Below are 19,608 nucleotides of genomic sequence, written 5' to 3'. Positions count from 1 at the left end.
CACGCCGGCCACTAGGTGGCGCTATACCAAGGGAAAATGCGTTTGGGGCTATAACTCCCACACCGAACCTCCCACATTCAAAACCTCGTACACACAGATTCACTGGAGTCTGCTGCATCTTTTGGCATAGGCCACGCCCATTTGCGTCTATAATTTTTTTTCGCAAAATCGCGAAAACCGCAAAACTGTTTTTTCGCTACTCCTCCCACATTTCTTGACCAATCGACACAAAACTTTGCACACGACATCTTCAGACGCACACGCAAAGGAATCATATACAGTTTTTTGATCCGACCTTCGACGACGAAACGATAGCATTTTGAATATTGGTATATTAGCTAAATTAGACGTGGAAAGTCAAAAATCCGAAGAAATCCAGAATTATACATCGGATCGAGCCCAAATTTTACAGACATGTTGGTGCTAACCTTTATGACGTTCGATAAAAATATCGGAAAATTTCGCCATTAGGGGGCGCAATAAACAAGGAAATTGTATATCTTCTACAAAATTTCGCCGCGAAAACGCTACACTGACTTCTCGCTACTCGTACCACAGTCAAATCCTTTGTATCCACAGGTACAGGGTAGCGTTTTGAACACATGCTTCGCGTTGTGCCGGCGAAATGCACATTTCTTGTCGCGTTGTGCCGGCGAAATGCACACTTCTTGGACCCCTGCATAACTGCTTGCAGTTCTAGTTATTATTAGGGGTCCAAGCCAACAGGTTGGATCCCTATTGTTTTTGTAAGGATTTTTCCTATTATTATTCTTCCCCCCGTACTTGTTGGACTACAGCCCAAACCGTAAATGGTGCACACGCGCCAATTGCATGGCTAGATCCAGAATCGGCACCGCTACTCAGATAACAAAATCCAGACACGCCGGCCACTAGGTGGCGCTATACCAAGGAAAGACGCGTTTGGGGCTATAACTCCCACACCGAACCTCCCACATTCAAAACCTTGTACACACAGATTCACTGGAGTCTGCTGCATCTTTTGGTATAGGCCACGCCCATTTGCGTCTATGAATATTTTTCGCTAAATCGCGAAAACCGCAAAACTGTTTTTTCGCTACTCCTCCCACATTTCTTGACCAATCAACACCAAACTTTGCACACGGCATCTTCAGACGCACACGCAAAGAAATCATATACAGTTTTTTGATCCGACCTTCGACGACGAAACGGTAGAGTTTTGAATATTTGTTTATTAGCTAAATTAGACGTGGAAAATTAAAAATCCCAAAAAATCCAAAATTAGACATCGGATCGAGTCCAAATTCTACACACATGTTGGAGCTAACCTTAATGACGTTCGATAAAAATTTCGGAAAATTCCGCCATTAGGGGGCGCAATAAACAAGGAAATTGTATATCTTCTAATTGGCCAAAGGAATGTTCTTCAAACTATAAGGGAACCATCAAGGGGCAAACCCGAGTCTATATAAAAAATATGGCCAAGAATTATTAATGTGGGCGGGAGTTATTTGGCAAAGGAAAATTGTCTTTGGAAAATTTCGCCAACAGGGCGGCGCCAAAAACGATGAAATAATGTATCTCCTATTTGGCCAATGGAATGTTCTGAAAACGCGTTTTAGGCTATAACTCCCACACCGAAGCTCCCACAGTCAAAAACGTTATACGCAAAGATTCACTGGAGTCAGCTGCATCTTTTGGCATAGGCCAGGCCCATTTGCTTCAGTATTTTCTTTATGCAAAATCGCAAAAACAGCTAAACTGCCTTTTCGCTACTCCTCCCACATTTCTTGCCCAATTGACACCAAACTTTGCACACGACATCTTCCGACGCACACTACAAGAAATCAGCAAAACTATTTTGATCCGACCATCGTTGACGAAACGGTAGCGTTTTGAATATATGTTTTGCGTTGCAAATCAGTAAAAACTATTTTGATCCAACCGTCGACGACTAAACGGTAGCGGAAAATGCGTTTGGGGCCGAAACTCCCACACTGAACCTCTCACAGTCAAAACCTTTATATCCACAGGTTGTTCACGGTAGCGTTTTGAATACTTGGTTCGCGTTGTGCCGGCGAAATGCACACTTCTTGGACCCCTGCATAACTGCTTGCAGTTCTAGTTATTATTATTATTATACTTCCTACCAAGAAAGTGGGAATACAGCCCATACCGTAAATGTTGCACACACGCCAATTGCATGACTAGATCCAGGTCAGTGAAGACTATGCAGACGACAAAATCCAGACACGCCGGCCACTAGGTGGCGCTATACCAAGCAATACGCGTTTGGGGCTATAACTCCCACACCGAACCCCCCACAGTCCAAAAACTTGTACACACAGATGCACTGGAGTCTGCTGCATCTTTTGGCCTAGGCCACGCCCATTTGCGTCTATGAATATTTTTCGCTAAATCGCGAAAACCGCAAAACTGTTTTTTTCCCTACTCCTCCCACATTTCTTGACCAATCGACACCAAACTTTGCACACGACATCTTCAGACACACACGCATAGAAATCTTAGACAGTTTTTTGATCCGACCTTCGACGACGAAACGGTAGAGTTTTGAATATTGGTTTATTAGCTAAATTAAACGTGGAAAATTAAAAATCCAAAAAAATCCAGAATTAGACATCGGATCGAGTCCAAATTCTACACACATGTTGGTGCTAACCTTAATGACGTTCGATAAAAATTTCGGAAAATTCCGCCATTAGGGGGCGCAATAAACGAGGAAATTGTATATCTTCTACAAAATTTCGCCGCGAAAACGCTACACTGACTTCTCGCTACTCCTACCACAGTCAAATCCTTTGTATCCACAGGTTCAGGGTAGCGTTTTCAACACATGCTTCGCGTCGTGCCGGCGAAATGCACATTTCTTGTCGCGTTGTGCCGGCGAAATGCACACTTCTTGGACCCCTGCATAACTGCTTGCAGTTCTAGTTAGGGGTCCAAGCCAACAGGTTGGATCCCTATTGTTTTTGTAAGGATTTTTTTTATTAGGGGTCCAAGCCAACAGGTTGGATCCCTATTGTTTTTGTAGGGATTTTTCTTATTATTATTATTAGGGGTCCAAGCCAACAGGTTGGATCCCTATTGTTTTTGTAAGGATTTTTATTATTTTTATTATTATTATACTTCCTACCAAGAAAGTGGGAATACAGCCCATACCGTAAATGTTGCACACACGCCAATTGCATGACTAGATCCAGGTCAGTGAAGACTATGCAGACGACAAAATCCAGACACGCCGGCCACTAGGTGGCGCTATACCAAGGAATACGCGTTTGGGGCTATAACTCCCACACCGAACCTCCCAAAGTCCAAAAACTTGTACACACAGATGCACTGGAGTCTGCTGCATCTTTTGGCCTAGGCCACGCCCATTTGCGTCTATGAATATTTTTCGCTAAATCGCGAAAACCGCAAAACTGTTTTTTCCCTACTCCTCCCACATTTCTTGACCAATCGACACCAAACTTTGCACACGACATCTTCAGACGCACACGCATAGAAATCTTAGACAGTTTTTTGATCCGACCTTCGACGACGAAACGGTAGAGTTTTGAATATTGGTTTATTAGCTAAATTAGACGTGGAAAATTAAAAATCCAAAAAAATCCAAAATTAGAAATCGGATCGAGTCCAAATTCTACACACATGTTGGTGCTAACCTTAATGACGTTCGATAAAAATGTCGGACAATTTCGCCATTAGAGGGCGCAATAAACGAGGAAATTGTATATCTTCTACAAAATTTTGCCGCGAAAACGCTACACTGACTTCTCGCTACTCCTACCACAGTCGAATCCTTTGTATCCACAAGTTCAGGGTAGCGTTTTGAACACATGCTTCGCGTTGTGCCGGCGAAATTCACATTTCTTGTCGCGTTGTGCCGGCGAAATGCACACTTCTTGGACCCCTGCATAACTGCTTGCAGTTCTAGTTAGGGGTCCAAGCCAACAGGTTGGATCCCTATTGTTTTTGTAAGGATTTTTATTATTATTAGGGGTCCAAGCCAACAGGTTGGATCCCTATTGTTTTTGTAGGGATTTTTCTTATTATTATTATTATACTTCCTACCAAGAAAGTGGGAATACAGCCCATACCGTAAATGTTGCACACACGCCAATTGCATGACTAGATCCAGGTCTGTGAAGACTATGCAGACGACAAAATCCAGACACGCCGGCCACTAGGTGGCGCTATACCAAGGGAAAATGCGTTTGGGGCTATAACTCCCACAACGAACCTCCCACAGTCAAAAACTTGTACACACAGATGCACTGGAGTCTGCTGCACCTTTTGGCCTAGGCCACGCCCATTTGCGTCTATGAATATTTTTCGCTAAATCGCGAAAACCGCAAAAATGTTTTTTCCCTACTCCTCCCACATTTCTTGACCAATCGACACAAAACTTTGCACACGACATCTTCAGACGCACACGCAAAGGAATCATATACAGTTTTTTGATCCGACCTTCGACGACGAAACGATAGCATTTTGAATATTGGTATATTAGCTAAATTAGACGTGGAAAATCAAAAATACAAAAAAATCCAAAATTATAAATCGGATCGAGTCCAAATTCTACACACATGTTGGTGCTAACCTTAATGACGTTCGATAAAAATTTCGGAAAATTCCGCCATTAGGGGGCGCAATAAACGAGGAAATTGTGTATCTTCTACAAAATTTCGCCGCAAAAACGCTACACTGACTTCTCGCTACTCCTACCACAGTCAAATCCTTTGTATCCACAGGTTCAGGGTAGCGTTTTGAACACATGCTTCGCGATGTGCCGGCGAAACGCACATTTCTTGTCGCATTGTGCCGGCGAAATGCACACTTCTTGGACCCCTGCATAACTGCTTGCAGTTCTAGTTATTATTATTATTATACTTCCTACCAAGAAAGTGCTACTACAGCCCAAACCGTAAATGGTGCACACACGCCAATTACATGAGTAGATCCAGGTACGTGAAGACTATGAAGACGACAAAATCCAGACACGCCGGCCACTAGGTGGCGCTATACCAAGGAAAGACGCGTTTGGGGCTATAACTCCCACACCAAACCTCCCACAGTCAACAACTTCTACCCACATATTCACTGGAGTCTGCTGCATCTTTTGGCCTAGGCCACGCCCATTTGCGTCTATGAATATTTTTCGCAAAATCGCGAAAACCGCAAAACGTTTTTTTCGCTACTCCTCCCACATTTCTTGACCAATTGACACAAAACTTTGCATACGGCATCTTCAGACGCACACGCAAAGAAATCTTAGACACTTTTTTGATCCGACCTTCGACGACGAAACGGTAGCGTTTTGAATATTTGTTTATTAGCTAAATTAGACGTGAAAAGTAAAAAATCCAAAGAAATCCAGAATTATACATCGGATCGAGCCCAAATTGTACAGACATGTCGGTGCTAACGTTAATGACGTTCGATAAAAATATCGGAAAATTTCGCCATTAGGGGGCGCAATAAACGAGGAAATTGTATATCTTCTACAGAATTTCGCCGCGAAAACGCTACACTGACTTCTCGCAACTCCTACCACAGTCAAATCCTTTGTATCCACAGGTTTAGGGTAGCGTTTTAAACACATGCCTCGCGTTGTGCCGGCGAAACGCACATTTCTTGTCGCGTTGTGCCGGCGAAATGCACACTTCTTGGACCCCTGCATAACTGCTTGCAGTTCTAGTTATTATTATTATTATACTTCCTACCAAGAAAGTGGGAATACAGCCCATACCGTAAATGTTGCACACACGCCAATTGCATGACTAGATCCAGGTCAGTGAAGACTATGCAGACGACAAAATCCAGACACGCCGGCCACTAGGTGGCGCTATACCAAGGAATACGCGTTTGGGGCTATAACTCCCACACCGAACCTCCCACAGTCGAAAAACTTGTACACACAGATGCACTGGAGTCTGCTGCATCTTTTGGCCTAGGCCACGCCCATTTGCGTCTATGAATATTTTTCGCTAAATCGCAAAAACCGCAAAACTGTTTTTTTCCCTACTCCTCCCACATTTCTTGACCAATCGACACCAAACTTTGCACACGACATCTTCAGACGCACACGCATAGAAATCTTAGACAGTTTTTTGATCCGACCTTCGACGACGAAACGGTAGAGTTTTAAATATTGGTTTATTAGCTAAATTAGACGTGGAAAATTAAAAATCCAAAAAAATCCAAAATTAGACATCGAATCGAGTCCAAATTCTACACACATGTTGGTGCTAACCTTAAAGACGTTCGATAAAAATTTCGGAAAATTCCGCCATTAGGGGGCGCAATAAACGAGGAAATTGTATATCTTCTACAAAATTTCGCCGCGAAAACGCTACACTGACTTCTCGCTACTCCTACCACAGTCAAATCCTTTGTATCCACAGGTTCAGGGTAGCGTTTTCAACACATGCTTCGCGTTCTGCCGGCGAAATGCACATTTCTTGTCGCGTTGTGCCGGCGAAATGCACACTTCTTGGACCCCTGCATAACTGCTTGCAGTTCTAGTTAGGGGTCCAAGCCAACAGGTTGGATCCCTATTGTTTTTGTAAGGATTATTATTATACTTCCCGCGCTAAAAGTGGGTCCACAGCCCAAACCGTAAATGGTGCCGACACGCCAATTGCATGACTAGATCCAGGTCCGGCACCGCTACTCAGATAACAAAATCCAGACACGCCGGCCACTAGGTGGCGCTATACCAAGGGAAAATGCGTTTGGGGCTATAACTCCCACACCGAACCTCCCACATTCAAAACCTCGTACACACAGATTCACTGGAGTCTGCTGCATCTTTTGGCATAGGCCACGCCCATTTGCGTCTATAATTTTTTTTCGCAAAATCGCGAAAACCGCAAAACTGTTTTTTTCGCTACTCCTCCCACATTTCTTGACCAATCGACACAAAACTTTGCACACGACATCTTCAGACGCACACGCAAAGGAATCATATACAGTTTTTTGATCCGACCTTCGACGACGAAACGATAGCATTTTGAATATTGGTATATTAGCTAAATTAGACGTGGAAAGTCAAAAATCCGAAGAAATCCAGAATTATACATCGGATCGAGCCCAAATTTTACAGACATGTTGGTGCTAACCTTTATGACGTTCGATAAAAATATCGGAAAATTTCGCCATTAGGGGGCGCAATAAACAAGGAAATTGTATATCTTCTACAAAATTTCGCCGCGAAAACGCTACACTGACTTCTCGCTACTCGTACCACAGTCAAATCCTTTGTATCCACAGGTACAGGGTAGCGTTTTGAACACATGCTTCGCGTTGTGCCGGCGAAATGCACATTTCTTGTCGCGTTGTGCCGGCGAAATGCACACTTCTTGGACCCCTGCATAACTGCTTGCAGTTCTAGTTATTATTATTAGGGGTCCAAGCCAACAGGTTGGATCCCTATTGTTTTTGTAAGGATTATTATTATTATTATACTTCCCGCGCTAAAAGTGGGCCCACAGCCCAAACCGTAAATGGTGCCGACACGCCAATTGCATGACTAGATCCAGGTCCGGCACCGCTACTCAGATAACAAAATCCAGACACGCCGGCCACTAGGTGGCGCTATACCAAGGAAAGACGCGTTTGGGGCTGTAACTCCCACACCGAACCTCCCACATTCAAAACCTCGTACACACAGATTCACTGGAGTCTGCTGCATCTTTTGGCCTAGGCCACGCCCATTTGCGTCTATAATTTTTTTTCGCAAAATCGCGAAAACCAAAAAACTGTTTTTTCGCTACTCCTCCCACATTTCTTGACCAATCGACACCAAACTTTGCACACGACATCTTCAGACGCACACGCAAAGGAATCGTATACAGTTTTTTGATCCGACCTTCGACGACGAAACGGTAGCATTTTGAATATTGGTATATTAGCTAAATTAGACGTGGAAAATCAAAAATACAAAAAAATCCAAAATTAGAAATCGGATCGAGTCCAAATTCTACACACATGTTGGTGCTAACCTTATTGACGTTCGAAAAAAATTTCGGACAATTTCGCCATTAGAGGGCGCAATAAACGAGGAAATTGTATATCTTCTACAAAATTTTGCCGCGAAAACGCTACACTGACTTCTCGCTACTCCTACCACAGTCGAATCCTTTGTATCCACAAGTTCAGGGTAGCGTTTTGAACACATGCTTCGCGTTGTGCCGGCGAAATTCACATTTCTTGTCGCGTTGTGCCGGCGAAATGCACACTTCTTGGACCCCTGCATAACTGCTTGCAGTTCTAGTTATTATTCTTCCCGCCATAGAAGTGGGACTACAGCCCAAACCGTAAATGGTGCACATACGCCAATTGCATGACTTGATCCAGGTCCGGCACCGCTACTCAGATAACCAAATCCAGACACACCGGTCACTAGGTGGCGCTATACCAAGGACAGACGCGTTTGGGGCTATAACTCCCACAGCGAACCTCCCACATTCAAAACCTTATACGCACAGATTCACTGGAGTCTGCTGCATCTTTTGGCCTAGGCCACGCCCATTTGCGTCTATGAAAATTTTTCGCTAAATCGCGAAAACTGCTAAACTGTTTTTTCGCTACTCCTCCCACATTTCTTGACCAATCAAAACCAAACTTTGCACACGACATCTTCAGATGCACACGCAAAGGAATCATCAACAGTTTTTTGATCCGACCTTCGACGATGAAACGGTAGCGTTTGGAATATTGGTTTATTAGCTAAATTAGACGTGGAAAATCAAAAATCCCAAAAAATCAAAAATAGACATCGGATCGAGTCCAAATTTTAGACACATGTCGGAGCTACCCTTACTGGCGTTCAATAAAAAATTCGGAAGATTTCGCCATTAGGGGGCGCAATAAACGAGGAAATTGTATATCTTCTAATTGGCCCAAGGAATGTTCTTCAAACTGTAAGGGAACCATCAAGGGGCAAACCCGAGTCTATATAAAAAATATGGCCAAGAATTATAAATGTGGGCGGGAGTTTTTGGCAAAGGAAGATTGTCTTTGGAAAATTTCGCCACAAGGGGGCGCAAATAAACGACGAAATAATATATCTCCTAACTGGCCAATGGAATGTTCTGAAAACACGTTTTGGGCTATAACTCCCACACCGAAGCTCCCACAGTCAAAAACGTTATATGCACAGATTCACTGGAGTCAGTTGCATCTTTTGGCATACGCCGTTTATCAAATTCCAACACATGCTCCGCGTTGTGCCGGCGAAAAGCACATTTCTTGTCGCGTTGTGCCGGCGAAATGCACACTTCTTGGACCCCTGCATAACTGCTTGCAGTTCTAGTTATACTTACCCCCCTAAAAGTGGTACCACAGCCCAAACCGTAAATGGTGCACACACGCCAATTACATGACTAGATCCAGATCTCTTCGGACTACGCAGACGACAAAATCCAGACACGCCGGCCACTAGGTGGCGCTATACCAGGGAATACGCGTTTGGGGCTATAACTCCGACACCGAACCTCCCAGAGTCCAAAAACTTGTACACACAGATGCACTGGAGTCTGCTGCATCTTTTGGCCTAGGCCACGCCCATTTGCGTCTGTGAATATTTTTCGCTAAATCGTGAAAACCGCAAAACTGTTTTTTCGCTACTCCTCGCACATTTCTTGACCAATCAACACCAAACTTTGCACACGGCATCTTCAGACGCACACGCAAAGAAATCATATACAGTTTTTTGATCCGACCTTCGACGACGAAACGGTAGAGTTTTGAATATTCTTTTATTAGCTAAATTAGACGTGGAAAATTAAAAAAACAAAAAATTCCAAAATTAGACATCGGATCGAGTCCAAATTTTAGACACATGTTGGTGCTAACCTTAATGACCTTCGATAAAAATTTCGGAAAATTTCGCCATTAGGGGGCGCAATAAACGAGGAAATTGTATATCTTCTACAAAAATTTCGCCGCGAAAACGCTACACTGACTTCTCGCTACTCCACAGGTTCAGGGTAGCGTTTTGAACACATGCTTCGCGTTTTTCCGGCGAAATGCACATTTCTTGTCGCGTTGTGCCGGCGAAATGCACACTTCTTGGACCCCTGCATAACTGCTTGCAGTTCTAGTTATTATTAGGGGTCCAAGCCAACAGGTTGGATCCCTATTGTTTTTGTAAGGATTATTATTATTATTCTTACCTCCCTAAAAGTGGGACCACAGCCCAAACCGTAAATGGTGCCGACACGCGAATTGCATGACTAGATCCAGATCTCTTCGGACTACGCAGACGACAAAATCCAGACACGCCGAACACTAGGTGGCGCTATACCAAGGGAAAACGCGTTTGGGGCTATAACTCCCACACCAAACCTCCCACAGTCAAAAACTTGTACCCACATATCCACTGGAGTCTGCTGCATCTTTTGGCATAGGCCACGCCCATTTGCGTCGGTAATTTTTTTTCGCAAAATCGCGAAAACCGTAAAACTGTTTTTTCGCTACTCCTCCCACATTTCTTGACCAATCAACACCAAACTTTGCACACGACATCTTCAGACAGACACGCAAAGAAATTTTAGAACACTTTTTTGATTTGCCCTTTGACGACGAAACGGTAGCGTTTTGAATATTTGTTTATTAGCTACGTTTTACGTCGAAACGCAAAAAAATTAAAGAATACCAAAATTAAACATCGGATCAAGTCCAAATTTTTGACACATGTCGATGCTACCCCTACTGGCGTTCAGTAAAATAATCGGAATATTTCGCTATAAGGGGGCGCAATAAACGAGGAAATTGTATATCTTCTAATTGGCCAAAGGAATGTTCTTCAAACTATAAGGGAACCATCAAGGGGCAAACCCGAGTCTATATAAAAAATATGGCCAAGAATTATTAATGTGGGCGGGAGTTATTTGGCAAAGGAAAATTGTCTTTGGAAAATTTCGCCACAAGGGGGCGCAAATAAACGACGAAATAATACATCTCCTAACTGGCCAATGGAATGTTCTGAAAACGCGTTTTGGGCTATAACTCCCACACCGAAGCTCCCACAGTCAAAACCTTTATATCCACAGATTCACTGGAGTCAGCTGCATCTTTTGGCACACGCTGTTTCTCAATTTTTGAACACATGCTTCGCGTTGTGCCGGCGAAATGCACACTTCTTGGACCCCTGCATAACTGCTTGCAGTTCTAGTTATACTTCCCGCGCTAAAAGTGGGTCCACAGCCCAAACCGTAAATGGTGCCGACACGCCAATTGCATGACTAGATCCAGGTCCGGCACCGCTACTCAGATAACAAAATCCAGACACGCCGGCCACTAGGTGGCGCTATACCAAGGGAAAATGCGTTTGGGGCTATAACTCCCACACCGAACCTCCCACATTCAAAACCTCGTACACACAGATTCACTGGAGTCTGCTGCATCTTTTGGCATAGGCCACGCCCATTTGCGTCTATAATTTTTTTTCGCAAAATCGCGAAAACCGCAAAACTGTTTTTTTCGCTACTCCTCCCACATTTCTTGACCAATCGACACAAAACTTTGCACACGACATCTCCAGACGCACACGCAAAGGAATCATATACAGTTTTTTGATCCGACCTTCGACGACGAAACGGTAGAGTTTTGAATATTCTTTTATTAGCTAAATTAGACGTGGAAAATTAAAAAACCAAAAAATTCCAAAATTAGACATCGGATCGAGTCCAAATTTTAGACAGATGTTGGTGCTAACCTTATTGACCTTCGATAAAAATTTCGGAAAATTTCGCCATTAGGGGGCGCAATAAACGAGGAAATTGTATATCTTCTACAAAAATTTCGCCGCGAAAACGCTACACTGACTTCTCGCTACTCCACAGGTTCAGGGTAGCGTTTTGAACACATGCTTCGCGTTTTTCCGGCGAAATGCACATTTCTTGTCGCGTTGTGCCGGCGAAATGCACACTTCTTGGACCCCTGCATAACTGCTTGCAGTTCTAGTTAGGGGTCCAAGCCAACAGGTTGGATCCCTATTGTTTTTGTAAGGATTTTTAGGGGTCCAAGCCAACAGGTTGGATCCCTATTGTTTTTGTAAGGATTTTTTTTATTATTATTATTATTCCCCCCTAGAAGTGGGTCCACAGCCCAAACCGTAAATGGTGCCGACACGCCAATTGCATGACTAGATCCAGGGCCCTGAGTTCTAAGCAGACGACAAAATCCAGACACGCCGGCCACTAGGTGGCGCTATACCAAGGAAAGACGCGTTTGGGGCTATAACTCCCACACCGAACCTCCCACATTCAAAACCTCGTACACACAGATTCACTGGAGTCTGCTGCATCTTTTGGCATAGGCCACGCCCATTTGCGTCTATAATTTTTTTTCGCAAAATCGCGAAAACCGCAAAACAGTTTTTTCGCTACTCCTCCCACATTTCTTCACCAATCGACACAAAACTTTGCACACGGCATCGTCAGACGCACACGCAAAGAAATCATATATACTTTTTTGATCCGACCTTCGACGACGAAACGGTAGCGTTTTGAATATTGGTTTATTAGCTACGTTTCACGTCGAAACGCAAAAATTCAAAAAATACGAAAATTAGACATCGGATCGAGTCCAAATTTTAGACACATGTCGGTGCTAACCTTAATGGCGTTCGATAAAAAATTCGGACAATTTCGCCATTAGAGGGCGCAATAAACGAGGAAATTGTATATCTTCTACAAAATTTTGCCGCGAAAACGCTACACTGACTTCTCGCTACTCCTACCACAGTCGAATCCTTTGTATCCACAAGTTCAGGGTAGCGTTTTGAACACATCCTTCGCGTTGTGCCGGCGAAATTCACATTTCTTGTCGCGTTGTGCCGGCGAAATGCACACTTCTTGGACCCCTGCATAACTGCTTGCAGTTCTAGTTATTCTTACCCCCCTAAAAGTGGGACCACAGCCCAAACCGTAAATGGTGCCGACACGCGAATCACATGACTAGATCCAGATCTGTTCGGACTAAGCAGACGACAAAATCCAGACGCGCCGGTCACTAGGTGGCGCTATACCAAGGAATACGCGTTTGGGGCTATAACTCCCACACCGAACCTCCCACATTCAAAACCTTGTACACACAGATGCACTGGAGTCTGCTGCATCTTTTGGCCTAGGCCACGCCCATTTGCGTCCATGAATATTTTTCGCTAAATTGCGAAAACCGCAAAACTGTTTTTTCGCTACTCCTCCCACATTTCTTGACCAATCGACACAAAACTTTGCACACGACATCTTCAGACGCACACGCAAAGGAATCATATACAGTTTTTTGATCCGACCTTCGACGACGAAAGGATAGCATTTTGAATATTGGTATATTAGCTAAATTAGACGTGGAAAATCAAAAATACAAAAAAATCCAAAATTAGACATCGGATCGAGTCCAAATTCTACACACATGTTGGTGCTAACCTTAATGACGTTCCAAAAAAATTTCGGAAAATTCCGCCATTAGGGGGCGCAATAAACGAGGAAATTGTATATCTTCTACAAAATTTCGCCGCAAAAACGCTACACTGACTTCTCGCTACTCCTACCACAGTCAAATCCTTTGCATCCACAGGTTCAGGGTAGCGTTTTCAACACATGCTTCGCGATGTGCCGGCGAAATGCACATTTCTTGTCGCGTTGTGCCGGCGAAATGCACACTTCTTGGACCCCTGCATAACTGCTTGCAGTTCTAGTTATACTTCCTACCAAGAAAGTGGTACCACAGCCCAGACCGTAAATGGTGCCGACATGCCAATTGCATGACTAGATCCAGGTCCGTGAAGACTATTCAGACGACAAAATCCAGACACGCCGGTCACTAGGTGGCGCTATACCAAGGAATACGCGTTTGGGGCTATAACTCCCACACCGAACCTCCCACAGTCAAAAACTTGTACCCACATATTCACTGGAGTCTGCTGCATCTTTTGGCATAGGCCACGCCCATTTGCGTCCATAATTTTTTTTCGCAATATCGCGAAAACCGAAAAACTGTTTTTTCCCTACTCCTCCCACATTTCTTGACCAATCAACAGCAAACTTTGCACACGACATCTTTAGACGCACGCGCAAAGAAATTATCGGACAGTTTTTTGATCCGACCTTCGACGACGAAACGGGAGCGTTTTGAATATTGGTTTATGAGCTAAATTAGACATGGAAAATCAAAAATCCAAAGAAATCCAAAATTAGGCATCGGAACGAGTCCAAATTTTACACACATGTTGTTGCTAACCTTAATCTCGTTCGATAAAAATTCCGGAATTTTTCGCCATTAGGGGGCGCAATAAACAAGGAAATTTTATATCTTCTAATTGGACCAAGGAATGTTCTTCGAACTATAAGGAAACCATCAAGGGGCAAACCCGAGTCTATATAAAAAATATGGCCAAGAATTATTAATGTGGGCGGGAGTTATTTGGCAAAGGAAAAATTGTCTTTGGAAAATTTCGCCAACAGGGCGGCGCCAAAAAACGACAACATTGTATATCTCCTATTTGGCCAAAGGAATGTTCTGAAAAGCGTTTGGGGACATAACTCCCACACCGAACCTCCCACAGTCAAAACCTTTATATCCAGATATAAGTATAATTCCTTAATTTGTGTAAATGAAGTGTAATAAATAAACAATATGAGATGTTTTTCAATTTTTATTCAGACTTTTTATTCAGACTTAACACATCACTCTTAAACATCACTCTTAACACATCACCCTTAACGCATCACTCTTGACACATCACTCTTAACACATCATCTGCAAAATGTAAATTAGAATTTGCTCATTTTTCAATGAGCAAATTCATGCTGGTTACATGGACATAAAGCCTGCATGGATTTTTATAACCAGACATTTAGAAGAAGAAGGTATACTAAAAGAAGAAGGTAAACCTCCGTTCCCGTTCTCGTCCAGTATACCTCCGCTCCCGTTGTCATCGTCGTCTCTGGTTGAACACAATTGCGGGGTATCAGTATCTGAAGGGAGGAAAGATCGTTTCAATTATTTTTCACATTTGGCTAATAGGTGTTATACATGACAAATCAAATCCATATTGGGAGGAATCCGTTCTCGTCCATGATGTCATCGTCGTCTCTGGTTGAACACAATTGCGGGGTATCAGTATCTGATGGGAGGAAAGATCGTTTTGATTTAATAGGTGTTATACATGACAAATAAAATCCATATTGGGAGGAATCCGTTCTCGTCCATGATGTCATCGTCGTCTCTGGTTGAACACAATTGCGGGGTATCAGTATCTGATGGGAGGAAAGATCGTTTTGATTATCTTTCCACATTTGGCTAATAGGTAGGCTATGCATGACAAATCAAATCCTTTGGCTAATAGGTGTTAACAAATCAAATTCATATTGGGAGGAATCCGTTCTCGTCCATGATGTCATCGTCGTCTCTGGTTGAACACAATTGCGGGGTATTAGTATCTGATGGGAGGAAAGATCGTTTCGATTAATTTTCACATTTGGCTAATAGGTGTTATACATGACAAATCAAATCCATATTGGGAGGAATCAGTATCTGATGTCAAATTCATATTGATGTATTGTCATACCTTGGGAAGTCTGTACTTCAAGCACCGACTTGCGAGCACGCGAGTAGGCCTACGTACCTGTGATTGGAACAGCAGCGGACTCGATGACGTCACCACCTCTGCTCGTCCGTTAACTGTGCTATGGCCTCATTTAGGCATACTGAACAATATAAACGAATGATATAAAACAAAATCCCAGCCTCTTTCATTTTCAAATAGTATGTAAGTATTCTGAATGAATAAAAATTGAAAAGATATGCGTGTCCTGTCATGTGTATAAGCTATACACACACGACTTTATCTATATATATTTATATATTATCTTTAAAAAAACCTTACAAGTAAATATTAACGCTGGTATACATACTGCCCCAGATAATACAGTATTTATTAATTAAACCTACCGTTTCACTTTATCTTTCATACCTGTGATTGGAACAGCAGCGGACTCGATAACGTCACCACCTCTGCTCGTCCGTTAACTGTGCTATGGCCTCATTTAGGCATACTGAACAATATAAACGAATAATATAAAACAAAATCCCAGCCTCTTTCATTTTCAAATAGTATGTAAGTATTCTGAATGAATAAAAATTGAAAAGATATGCGTGTCCTGTCATGTGTATAAGCTATACACACACGACTTTATCTATATATATTTATATATTATCTTTAAAAAAACCTTACAAGTAAATATTAACGCTGGTATACATACTGCCCCAGATAATACAGTATTTATTAATTAAACCTACCGTTTCACTTTATCTTTCATACCTGTGATTGGAACAGCAGCGGACTCGATGACGTCACCACCTCTGCTCGTCCGTTAACTGTGCTATGGCCTCATTTAGGCATACTGAACAATATAAACAAATGATATAAAACAAAATCCCAGCCTCTTTCATTTTCAAATAGTATGTAAGTATTCTGAATGAATAAAAATGGAAAAGATATGCGTGTCCTGTCATGTGTATAAGCTATACACACACGACTTTATCTATATATATATATTTATATATTATCTTTAAAAAAACCTTACAAGTAAATATTAACGCTGGTATACATACTGCCCCAGATAATACAGTATTTATTAATTAAACCTTCCGTTTCACTTTATCTTTCATACCTGTGATTGGAACAGCAGCGGACTCGATGACGTCACCACCTCTGCTCGTCCGTTAACTGTGCTATGGCCTCATTTAGGCATACTGAACAATATAAACGAATGATATAAAACAAAATCCCAGCCTCTTTCATTTTCAAATAGTATGTAAGTATTCTGAATGAATAAAAATGGAAAAGATATGCGTGTCCTGTCATGTGTATAAGCTATACACACACGACTATATCTATATAGTCTTACATATTATCTTTAAAAAAACCTTACAAGTAAATATTAACGCTGGTATACATACTGCCCCAGATAATACAGTATTTATTAATTAAACCTACCGTTTCACTTTATCTTTCATACCTGTGATTGGAACAGCAGCGGACTCGATGACGTCACCACCTCTGCTCGTCCGTTAACTGTGCTATGGCCTCATTTAGGCATACTGAACAATATAAACGAATGATATAAAACAAAATCCCAGCCTCTTTCATTTTCAAATAGTATGTAAGTATTCTGAATGAATAAAAATGGAAAAGATATGCGTGTCCTGTCATGTGTATAAGCTATACACACACGACTTTATCTATATATATATATTTATATATTATCTTTAAAAAAACCTTACAAGTAAATATTAACGCTGGTATACATACTGCCCCAGATAATACAGTATTTATTAATTAAACCTTCCGTTTCACTTTATCTTTCATACCTGTGATTGGAACAGCAGCGGACTCGATGACGTCACCACCTCTGCTCGTCCGTTAACTGTGCTATGGCCTCATTTAGGCATACTGAACAATATAAACGAATGATATAAAACAAAATCCCAGCCTCTTTCATTTTCAAATAGTATGTAAGTATTCTGAATGAATAAAAATTGAAAAGATATGCGTGTCCTGTCATGTGTATAAGCTATACACACACGACTATATCTATATAGTCTTATATATTATCTTTAAAAAAACCTGTATTATTATACCAACTGTATTATTCAGTCTTCCCGTTTTGGACATCCGTCAATCTTATCTTATTTATTATCTTTTTTATTTTCAAATAGGAATGCGAAATGCATCCTGGGATATTTGACGGTCCCAACGCAGGCACACCAGTACAGAAAAGAACGCGAATTGAGAAACGCAATCCAAATCATGAAATAAAAGGTATTTCCGAATCCGTGTATGGTTTGTTAAATTGGAATATTCAATGAACAAACCATACACGGAGTTCTCTGCCTCTCTGTCCATTGTTTGATTTGAATTCGCGGGATTTTCCCGGCATTCATTGCGGTTGTATCACATTTTCGCAAACAAAACAAACCAACTGTATTATTCAGTCTTCCCGTTTTGGATATCCGTCAATCTTATCTTTTTTACTTTGGCGAGCAAGAAGTCAGGAGATGTTGTCAGGTATGAAGAGCAGCGAAACACATCTACAACATCTGTACAGGTGTGGGTGTGGCATACTCCCATGGACTCGTCAGCAACGACGCACTCCAGCGATTTATACAATATAAACACATTATATAAAGCAAAACCCCTCTTTCATTTTAAAATAGTATGTAAATAATAGGCCTCCATCTTTGTTATACTTTTAAAATGTCCCTATATAGCCTATTTTATAGCTTTTACACTGATATTTTAAAACGGGAATGCGAAATGCATCCTGGGATATTTGACGGTCCCAAGTCGATGGACAAAGAGGCAGACACGGAGTTCTGCCTCTGTCTATCCGTTTATTTGAATTCATAGATGATCGCTAGGCTAGCTATTATTCACAAGCCAAAATCCAAATCATGAAATAAAAGGTATTTCCGAATCCCTGTATGGTTTGTTAAATTGGAATATTCAATGAACGAACCATACACGGAGTTCTCTGCCTCTCTGTCCATTGTTTGATTTGAATTCGCGGGCTTTTCCCAGCATTCATTGCGGTTGTATCCATTTTCACGCAAACAAAACAAACCAACTGTATTATTCAGTCTACCCGTTTTGGACATCCGTCAATCTTATCTTTTTTACTTTGGCGAGCAAGAAGTCAGGAGATGTTGTCTGGTATGAAGAGCAGAGAAACACATCTACAAGATCGGTAGAGGTGTGGGCGTGGCATACTCCCATGGTGCTTCGCGAGTTGAATGACTATCGTCAGCGACGCACGGCACGGCTCACTCTCTGATCGGATTTTCTCTGCTTGAGACATCTTTGTTCAGATAGACCATTTTGCTCTCCTTTCCACGGATTAATATTGTGAGCGGATTCATTCGAGTACGTTCTGTCTTTCAACTTTGCGGTTCAACCAAAGAACTTCGTTGTCAAGGTAAGTCCTTATGAAATGGATAATTATGTTTATTGTATTAAGTTAGCATGGTTGCTTTGGCGGTTTGTTGATGCAGTTATGGCATAAGCTTTCTTCTTTCTTTGTGAGTGCCTGGTTTGTTGACATGATGTGGTGATGGCGGCGTCTGGGCGGCCATTTTACCTAGAAAAGCTTTCTTTGTCTAAGTCAGTGAAAAACAACGTAATCGTGCCGCTTAGTTGTGTATCACATCATCATGATGTGGTGATGGCGGCTTCTAGGCGACCATTTTACCACAGAAAAGCTTTCTTTGTCTAAGTCAGTGAAAAACAACGTAATCGTGCAGCTTAGTTGTGTATCACATCATCATGATGTGGTGATGGCGGCTTCTAGGCGACCATTTTACCACAGAAAAGCTTTCTTTGTCTAAGTCAGTGAAAAACAACGTAATCGTGCAGCTTAGTTGTGTATCACGGGTAGGCAACTAGCTACCCTGTTTATTGTATTAAGTTGGCATGGTTGCTTTGGCGGTTTGTTGATGCAGTTATGGCATAAGCTTTCTTCTTTCTTCGTGAGTGCCTGGTTTGTTGACATGATGTGGTGATGGCGGCGTCTGGGCGGCCATTTTACCTTAGAAAAG

General features: G+C 42.1%; 1 protein-coding gene across 2 annotated transcripts in view; it reads left to right on the top strand.

Moving 5' to 3' along the window:
* The window catches only part of LOC130378185 (uncharacterized), a 498,760-nt gene that overhangs the window by 241,197 nt on the left and 237,955 nt on the right, over nt 1-19,608 (top strand). The window lies entirely within an intron of this gene.

This window comes from Gadus chalcogrammus, unplaced genomic scaffold (genome assembly GCF_026213295.1).
Source record: "Gadus chalcogrammus isolate NIFS_2021 unplaced genomic scaffold, NIFS_Gcha_1.0 GACHA069, whole genome shotgun sequence".
NCBI classification, from domain to species: domain Eukaryota; kingdom Metazoa; phylum Chordata; class Actinopteri; order Gadiformes; family Gadidae; genus Gadus; species Gadus chalcogrammus.
The sequence above is the reverse complement of the archived record's forward strand: the minus strand, read 5'-3'. Positions and strand labels throughout refer to the sequence as shown.